This window comes from Arachis ipaensis, chromosome B1 (assembly GCF_059453495.1).
Source record: "Arachis ipaensis isolate K30076 ecotype BB chromosome B1, ASM5945349v1, whole genome shotgun sequence".
Lineage (NCBI taxonomy): Eukaryota > Viridiplantae > Streptophyta > Magnoliopsida > Fabales > Fabaceae > Arachis > Arachis ipaensis.
Genome location: NC_142436.1, coordinates 56,334,465 through 56,344,832, shown reverse-complemented (window position 1 = coordinate 56,344,832; position 10,368 = coordinate 56,334,465).

The window sequence follows — 10,368 nt, the reverse complement described above, 5'->3', positions numbered from 1 at the left end:
TTCAGGATCAAAATAAAGAGGTTCCTTATCTTTATTGCCCTACATAAACACAAAGCAACAAGCAAAATTGGAATTTTCTACGTCAAAGTGAGGGAAATTTCCAGTGAGGCAATAACACAAACAGTTAAAAAACTAAAGATAAGAAAATAACAAAAACAAGTAAATAACAAAAATAAAAAGACAAAGTGTATAATCTAGGTAATGAATTAATGTGGTAGTCATTAATCACAGTTAATTCCCGGCAACGGCGCCAAAAACTTGATAGTGGATAATCCACAACTCAGCAAGTGCACCAAATTACATCAAGTAATACCACGGTGAGTGGGTTATGGTTCTCACAAGGATCAATGGATTAAGCAAATAATGATTAATTGATTATTCTGGTTAGACAATTCATATTTGACTGATGATTAATCAAGAAACATAAATAGGAAACTAAATGACTTTTGGCAGTAAAGTAAATGAACTAAAAGTAAATAACTGGAAATGAAAATGAAATAACAATAAAGCTCATAAATAAATTAAGAGCACAAGCAGTAAATTAATCTCAATTGTAAAATTAAACATAGCAGTAAATGAAAGCAGTAATCAATCAATTAAGAAGATAAAATGAGAATGAACATTAAGGTTCAGAGATGTTAATTCCTTAAAGAGAATATATCTCAACTCTATCTCAATCATGCAATTATAGATCTCTAGCAAATCATAAGTGAATGAATCACAATTCCTTAGTGATTCAATCTCTCTTGACTTAATCAATTGCCAATTCCTTGATCAATTGCTCATGAGAAGAGATGAAGCACATTCTCTGATTTCATAACCACACAATTCTTAAGATCTGAATCTAGTTGATTCAATATCACTTATCAAATCCAAATTCAAAATCATAAACATTGAGAGAGAGAATCTTTAAGCTCAATTTCTATGATTCATTTTTCCAAATGATCATGAAATTCAATTCAGCTTCAAACTAATTTCTAATATATTTGAATCCTTGAAATGAAGAACGAACATTCTCTCTTAAGAAATAATAACATAGATCAAAGATAGAGAATTAATAAAATCATTCCATTAGAAGTTAACAGAGCTCTTCTCCTCAATGGAAGAGAATTAGTGCCTTATAATTGAAAGCACCAGCTACAATTCTAAAGGAAAACCCTTTAAACAAAGAAGATTCAAATTGTGTAAAATGCAAAAAGTGTCAAAAAGTCCCCTTTCAGTGTTCTCTAAAAAGATTTTATACTCTATCCTAAATTATATCTAGATTCAAATGCAAATTTCCCGTAAATTCAAATCTAATTCAAGCCAAACTCAAATCTAATTCCACTTGATCTCATGGGCTTGTGAAGTTTTGATTCCTCCAATTAAAAGCTGATACGGATTTGATGAATTCAATATTACGTATGACTTACCGACAAGTGCATTAGGTCGTATCAAGTAATAAAACTCACGAGAGTGAGGTCGATCCCACGAGGATTGAGAGATCAAGCAATTTTTATTAATCGGCTATTCTAGTTAAACAAGCAAATTGATGAAGTTTGTTCAAATCTTAGATAACTTGATAATGAAGTAAATTGCATGAAACGTAAAGAGCAAGAAAATAATTGACTAAAAGTTAAGAGCGGGAATGTAAACAACTACAAATTAAAGTGCATAAATTCAAATTGCAAGAATTGTAAATGCGGATGAATAAATGACAATGAAATTAAAGTGTTGGAATGTAAAGGGAATTGGGGATAATGGGTATCAAATAGAAACTAGTAATTTAGAAAGGAAACTAAAACAAGCAATTAGAATGAAAAATTGAAATAAGTGAAGAAATGATAAAGGGTGAAATCATTAGGGATTGGAGATGTTTTAATTCTTCCTAAATCAATGATTCTCAACTCCTTCTCAATCATGTAAAGTAGATACATGGCAAATTATAAGTAATCGAATTCCAATCTCTTGGTAATTCAATTTCTCTCAACATAATCAATTGCCAATCTCTTGATATTTTACTCATGAGAAGAAGTGAAGTTCAATTTCTAATCTCAAGCCACACAAGCTCATCATAGAATTCTAATAGATCTAATCCCTCTCTTTATAGAATTAGATATTTGAAGCACAAAAATTCTCTCTTAGATAAACGATATTTGAATTGGGAAGAAGAATAATAACATCAATTCATTGGAATTAACAGAGCTCCTTCCCCTAAGGAATTGGGGTTTAGTGACTCATAGCTCTCTTACAAAACTAATAATGGAAAAGAAAAGACTGAAAAATTAAACTAAAAGCTAAGTACAAGCAAAAAAAAAGTGAAGTCCCTTGAAGCTCCCCAAAAGTCCCCTATTTATACTACTTCTCTGCTCTACAAGTGCCTTCGAAGTGTGCTTTCAGATTGGACTCTTTTGGGCTTTGGATTATGAGCATTTCCTTAGGCATGGGCATTATTTGCCCTTAACGCTCCTTTTGCTAGCGTTGGTTGAAACGGGCGCTCCTTAATTTGGGCGTTAGTATCGCTTGTCACGCGTACGCGTGGGTCACGCGTATGCATGACCACTAAGGCTTGCAACTCCAACTTGATCGCATGCATTATCTGAAGGTGGCGCCAGTTTAACCTGGCATTGCTAATGCCCCAAAACTTGATTCCTGGCGTTATTTGAAACGGGTGCTCCTTAACTTGGGCGTTAGTGTCACTTGTCATGCGTACGTGTGACCACTGAAAGTTGCAACCTCAAAAATCATCACAGGCATTATCCTGAGGAGGTGCCAATTATAGGTGGCATTGCTATTGCCAGGGTCCACCTTCCAAGGTTGCTTGGCGTTGTTCCAGGATAGCTCCTCTTTTTTCTCAAGTTACCAACGCCATGATGCCCTTCCCAAGATTTCCTCATTATGCATGGTCGTTGTTTCATGATAATGCCAGTATAACTAGGCATTGCCAACACCTACATGCATCTATAATTGGCGTTCTTTGAAGTAGCAACCCCTATATTGGGCGTTGCCAACGCCCTGCTTCTTTGGGATTGGCGTTCCTTGAGGCGACGCCCTTGTAACCTGGCATTGCCAACGACACATTGAGCCATACTTTGCTCTGTTCCTCTACTTCATGAATGCTTTGTTCTCTGCATGTTTTTCTCATTAACTACCTATCAAGAATTAAATATAGTTCATCAAAGTAATATAGAAGATGAACTAATATACCAAGTGCAACAACAATGCTTATGATGACAACTTCACTTAGTGCTTTCTATTGCACCAAATTCAACTTGTATATTCACAAAACATTCACAAATTCACCCTATGTTTAATGATCTACTACATGCAAAAGATATTCCATGAACTCACTTATTTATTAGCTAAAATTGCATGAAAATAAACTAAAAACTACTAAATTAGCTAGCTAAACTAGCTAAGATGCTCATGCATTAAAAGCCTTATGAATTGATGGATTACTAAAGCATATAGAGCACTGGAAGGGGCCTGAATGTTAGCCGTTGTACACCGAGGAAGCCACGTCCAATGGCAAGCTCGTTTCTCCAAGTTTTGGGCCTTTGTTGGATTTGCCGTTGGATGTTTAGCTTTGGCCGTTGAACGGCACACTTTCCAACTCCAAAAATTAGCCCACAATGCTTCTGTAAGACTTGGCCGTTGGACGCCTATGGGTTGCCGTTGGATGGCATGTAGCTTTCTTCCAAGATTGGCTTTTGTTGAGAGTTGTCATTGGACGTCCCAACATAGTCGTTGAACAGGATATCTTCTTTGCTCCAATGTTGGCCCAAGAATTGTCTCTGTGTGCCTTAGCTGTTGGATGGCTTAAGAGTGTCGTTAGACCCGAATTGAGCATTGTACGTACGCACACCAGATGTGTACACACGAGTCCCTTATGGTGTTGGTTGTACATACATGCATGAGATGCATACGTACGACACCCTCTTTGCCATTGGACGCCATGGATTTGCCATTGGGCGGCATCCATCTTAGTTCCAAAAATTGGCCCAAATTGGCTTCTGTCTTATTCCATCATTGGACGGTACTTCATTGGTGCTTAACAGCAAACTTGGACAAATTGGTTGCATTGGGTTTCAATTAGGCTTTGTTTGTTGACTTTGGTTTGACACTTGAATCATAAGCTTCTTTGCTTCTTTTGATCCTTGTTTTGTTTTGTGTTTCTTTCAAAATCTCCTGAAACCAAAATATTCAAAATACTTCAAAGTATTACTTACTAATCTATGAGTTATTGCTCATAAAACAAGAACTATTGACTTATTAAATGAAATTCTAAAGAAAAAATAACTAAAGATGTAAGTACATCACGGACCTGTGCTCACGAACGGATTTGTGAGTAGGGATAATAGTATTTCTGGTGATTTTGGGGGTATTGCTGTAGTTCCTGACGATGAGGAGGAAGAGGACCCAACATGGAGATAGAATAGGATGAAAAGATGGGTAAGCACCACGGTGACTTACCTAACGGCCACATATGATGATAGTCTGACAGTAGTAGGAGCATTCTTTTTTATGACACTCCAGTCTGACATTAACTTATGATTAGTCTCTTATGTTAGTACACCCGAGAGTTAGGAGCTATAGAGTTGTTAGGCTAGCCTGGGAGTCAGCTTAGTAGGTTTTGTATGGGCCAGGCCCCGGGATGTCGTGTATATATTATCTATATAAGGGTTAACAAGGATTATACTGAGCTGATCTTTTATAAACGCTTCATGATCTGTATATATTGTATATGATGTACATTATCAGTTATGTTGTATGCTTTTTTACGTTCTTTTACATTTCTACATGTGTATGTTTATTTATATTTATTCCTTTTTTTTGCCTCGACGCTTTGAAAAGAAAAAATTTACTTGTAAAATTGGTAACACTCTAACAAGGCTCACGCTCATATATTAAATACTAGATAATTATTAAGAGAATAAGTTGGTGACACTTAGGTTCTTGTATGACCATGGCATACCGGGAGTTGGGTCGTTACACTGGAAGTCTACACCCCACCATGGCGGATAATCAATTCAAAGACGAACACATGGTGTTTGAATCAGAACCAGAACCTCACAACAATGATCGAGCACTCATGATACCTCAATGACATGATAGAGCAAGTGGCCTGATAAGATAATTTTTCTTTGCCGGTTTAGAATCAATCAAAACAAGAATAAATTCGTTAGTAGCATAGTTCAAACCAACAATGAATTCTCATAATCAAATGTTAATTCAAAGGATGCCACAATCAAAAAACAATAACCGAGAGTATTAGACTCCCGGGTCGTCTTCCCTAGGAGTTGCAAATGAAGTGCTAAGATTATTGGCTATGATTGATTGCAAGAGAAGCAAGAAACGTAAATAGCAAGAAAGAAACTTAACATGCAAGAAATTAAATGATAGCAATTAAATAAACATGCAAGAAATTAAAAGTCAAAGCGATAAGAGTCAAAGCAATTAAATGCAAGGAAAGGAAAATTCAAATGCAAGAAACCTCTTGGCAAGGATTGGGAGCTAAGGTTACCTATCCTAACCATTGACCACAAACACATGATGATTATGAAGAGTTAATCCTACTTAGTCAACCCTATATCGAGGATAAGTCAAATAGGCATAGTTGATTCCAATCCCTAAGTCCTAGTCAACATTATTAATGGGTCACTTAAAGTCAAGGAAAACCAAATCAACTAACTACTCTAATGTATCAAACAAGAATGGACATCAATGACTCAAGGAGCACCAAAGTCCTCAATACCAAGCCAAAAGTGAAGAAAAACTATGTAAAAACTAAGCCAAGCATTTTGTCAAACACTTGGTGTGCATGAGAATAAAATAATATTAAAATGCATAAAGAATAAAATCTAACTACCAAAAGCAAGAAAATGATAATAACAACTAAAGGAAGCAACAATTAACATGAAAATATAAATTTGCATTAATCAAAATTAAAATTAACAAGAGTATCCATAAACATAAAAATGACAAAAGAAAGAAAATAACAAGAGAAATAAAGAAGATAAAGACAAGAAATCATGAAAACATAAAGGAAACTACATTAAAACAAGAATTAAAGACTAAAAATAAAGGAAATTAAACTAAACCTAACCTAATTCTAGAGAGAGGGAGAGCTTCTCTCTCTAGAAAACTAAGAGAAAAGCATAGAAAAGCTAAACCTAATTGCCCCCCTTGCTTCCACTTGAATTGGGGTTGAAATAGCTTCAGAAATGAATTGAATTGGATTTTGGAGGCCCAGAATTCGCCCCAGCGATTTGCATTAATGAGCTCATGTGACTCGGGTCACGCGTGCGCGTCACCTGGCAAAATTCACACCCACGCGTACGCGTCGCCTGGCTCGCACTTGTGCGCACGCACGCATCATTTGTGCGCACACACGGCTGCTGGAACTTCCAGACTCCATTTCTTCATGGTTTCTTCCCTTTTGCATGATCTTTTTCTCACTTCTTCAACCCATACTTGCCTTGGAAACCTGAGATCACTTAGCAAACACATCAAGGCATCAAATGGGATTATAGTGAGTAAAATTTAGCAATTAAAAGGCCTAAAGAGCATGTTTTCACTTTCAAGTACAATTTAGGAAGAAATCACAAAACTAAGCTATTTCAATGGATAAGTGCAAGAAAAGTTGATGAAATCCACCCAAATAGAGCAAATAAATACCATAAAATATGGATTCATCACATCCCCACACTTAAACAATAGCATGTCCTCATGCTATACTCAAGAAGGAAACAGGGGGTATTATATTTATTCAATGCAAGTAAACTACCTACATGCAATCTACCTAAATGAATGCAACTACTTAGTCAAATCCATAATTGATTAGGGTTATTGAAAAGAATTAACAACTTGCAAGATAAGCAATAATAATAACCGAAAATAGGTAATTGAGCGTTTGAACCCTCACCGGATGTGTATCCGCTCTAGTCACTCAAGTGTATAGGGTCAATTCACTATTTTCTCTTCTAATCATGCTTTCTAAGATTTGTCTTTCATCTAAAAATCAACACTTATTCAATGTATGCATACAAATATCATGAGGACTTTTTATTGTTGTAATGGGGTTAGGGTAAAGGTAAGGTTATATGTGGTCGAGTAAGCTTCAAATTTGAATCTTTGACTAACTTAAGCTCTCACCAAACCTACACAACAACTTATACAACTCAAAGCAACCCTAACTACCCATTCTTCACTTTTCTTACACACTCATGCATTTTCTTTTTAATCACAACTCATATGCATTGTTATTGTTGTTCTACTTTGGGGTATTTTGTCCCCTTTTTGTTATCTTCTTTTTTTTTTCAATACATAATATATACAAAGGGGTCAATGCATATGGTTTAAGTATTTGATGCATGAGTATGTACCCAATTCCCAAAATTTTCAACAAAAGTACAAAAATCTACTTTTACCTCAACCAAAGTTCCCAAACTTCTCCACACATAGATGATACACACTCTCATTAGCCTAAGCTAATCAAAGATCCAAATAAGGGACATTTATTTGTTTTTCACTTTAAGGCTAGTAATGTTGGTGCACGAAATTGTGATCATCAATGGCATCAACAACTTGGTACGCACAATTATAATCTCAACTCTTTGTCACAACTCCGTACAACTAACCAGCAAGTGTACTGGGTCGTCCAAGTAATAAACCTTACGTGAGTAAGGGTCAATCCCACGGAGAATGTCGGCTTGAAGCAAGCTATGGTCATCTTGTAAATCTCAGTTAGGCGGATTCAAATGGTTATGGAGAATTGATAATTAAAAGATGAATAAAACATAAAATAGGATAGAGATACTTATGTAATTCATTGGTGAGAATTTCAGATAAGCGTATGAAGATGCTTTGTTCTTTCTGAATCTCTGCTTTCCTATTGCCTTCTTCCAATCATTCATACTCCTTTCCATGGCAAGCTTATGTTGGGTTTCACCGTTGTCAATGGCTACCTCCCGTCCTCTCAGTGAAAATGGTCCAAATGTGCTGTCACCGCACGGCTAATCAGCTGTTGGTTCTCGATCATGTTGGAATAGGATCCATTGATCCTTTTGCATCTATCACTACGCCCAACACTCGCGAGTTTGAAGCTCGTCATAGTCATCCCTTCCCAGATCCTACTCGGAATACCACAGACAAGGTTTAGACTTTTCGGATCTCAAGAATGCTGCCAATTGAATCTCGCCTATACCACGAAGACTCTGATCTCATGGAATAGAAGGCTCAGTTGTCAGGCGAGGCAACCATGCATCATGAACTAGGAGGCTAAGAGATACACACTCAATCGAAGGTAGAACGGAGGTGGTTGTCAGGCACGCGTTCATAAGTAAAAATGATGATGAGTGTCACGGATCATCACATTCATCAGGTTGAAGTGCGAGTGAATATCTTAGAGAAGAAATAGGCTTGAGTTGAATAGAAAAATAATAGTACTTTGCATTAATTCATGAGGAACAGCAGAGCTCCACACCTTAATCTATGGGGTGTAGAAACTCCACCGTTGAAAATACATAAGAACAAAAGGTCTAGGCATGGCCGAATGGCCAGCCTCCTAAAGAGGGTTTAATCATCAAAACATGATTAAAATTCGATTGATAGATGAAAATACAATAGCAAAAGGTCCTATTTATAGAAAACTAGTAGCCTAGGGTTTACAGAAATAAGTAAATGATGCAGAAATCTACTTCCGGACCCACTTGGTGTGTGCTTGGGCTGAGCATTGAAGCTTTCACGTGTAGAGACTTTTCTTGGAGTTAAACACCAGCTTTTGTGCCAGTTTGGGCGTTTAACTCCAGCTTTTATGCCAGTTCTGGCGTTTTGACGCCAGAATTTTTATGCTGATTTGGAATGCCGGTTTGGGCCGTCAAATCTCGGGCAAAGTATGGACTATTATATATTGCTGGAAAGCCCAAGATGTCTACTTTCTAACGCAATTAAGATCGCACCAATTGAGTTTCTGTAGCTCCAGAAAATCTACTTCGAGTGCAGGAAGGTCAGAATCCAACAGCATCTGCAGTCCTTTTTCAGCCTCTGAATCAGATTTTTGCTCAGGTCCCTCAATTTCAGCCAAAAAATACCTGAAATCACAGAAAAACACACAAACTCATAGTAAAGTCCAGAAATGTGATTTTTATTTAAAAACTAATAAAAACATAATAAAAACTAACTAAAATATACTAAAATATACTAAAAACAATGCCAAAAAGCGTATAAATTATCCGCTCATCACAACACCAAACTTAAATTGTTGCTTGTTCCCAAGCAACTGAAAATCAAATAGGATAAAAAGAAGAGGATATACAATGAATTCCAAAAACATCTATGAAGATCAGTATTAATTAGATGAGCGGGGCTATTAGCTTTTTGCTTCTGAACAGTTTTGGCATCTCACTTTATCCTTTGAAGTTCAGAATGATTAGCATCTATAGGAACTCAGAATTCAGATAGTGTTATTGATTCTCCTAGTTCAGTGTGTTGATTCTTGAACACAGTTACTTTATGAGTCTTGGCCGTGACCCTAAGCATTTTGTTTTCCAGTATTACCACCGGATACATAAATGCCACAGACACATAACTGGGTGAACCTTTTTAGATTGTGACTCAGCTTTGCTAGAGTCCCCAATTAGAGGTGTCCAGAGCTCTTAAGCACACTCTTTTTTCTTTGGACCACGACTTTAACCGCTCAGTCTCAAGCTTTTCACTTGACACCTTCACGCCACAAGCACATGATTAGGGACAGCTTGGTTTAGCCGCTTAGGCCAGGATTTTATTCCTGTAGGCCCTCCTATCCACTGATACTCAAAGCCTTGGATCTTTTTTATTACCCTTGCCTTTTGGTTTAAAGGGCTATTGGCTTTTTCTGCTTGCTTTTTCTTTTTCTTTCTTTTTCTTTTCTTTTATTTTTTTCGCCTTCTCTTTTCTTTTTTTTTTTTCACAAGCTTTTCACTGCTTTTTCTTGTTTCAAGAATCAATTTTAAGATTTTTCAGATTATCAAATAACATTTCTCCTTTTTCATCATTCTTTCAAGAGCTAACAATTTTAACATTCATAAACAATAATATAAAAAATATGCACTGTTCAAGCATTCATTTAGAAAAACAAAAAGTATTGCCACCACATCAAAATAATTAATCTATTTTAAAATTCGAAATTCATGTACTTCTTTTTCTTTTTGCAATTAAAAACACTTTTTATTTAAGAAAGGTGATGGATTCATAGGACATTCATAGCTTTAAGGCATAAACACTTAGACACTAGTGATCATGTAATAAAGACACAAACATAGATATAACATAAAGCACAAATTTCAAAAAATAGAAAAATAAGAACAAGGAGATTAAAGAACGGGTCCACCTTAGTGATGGCGGCTTGTT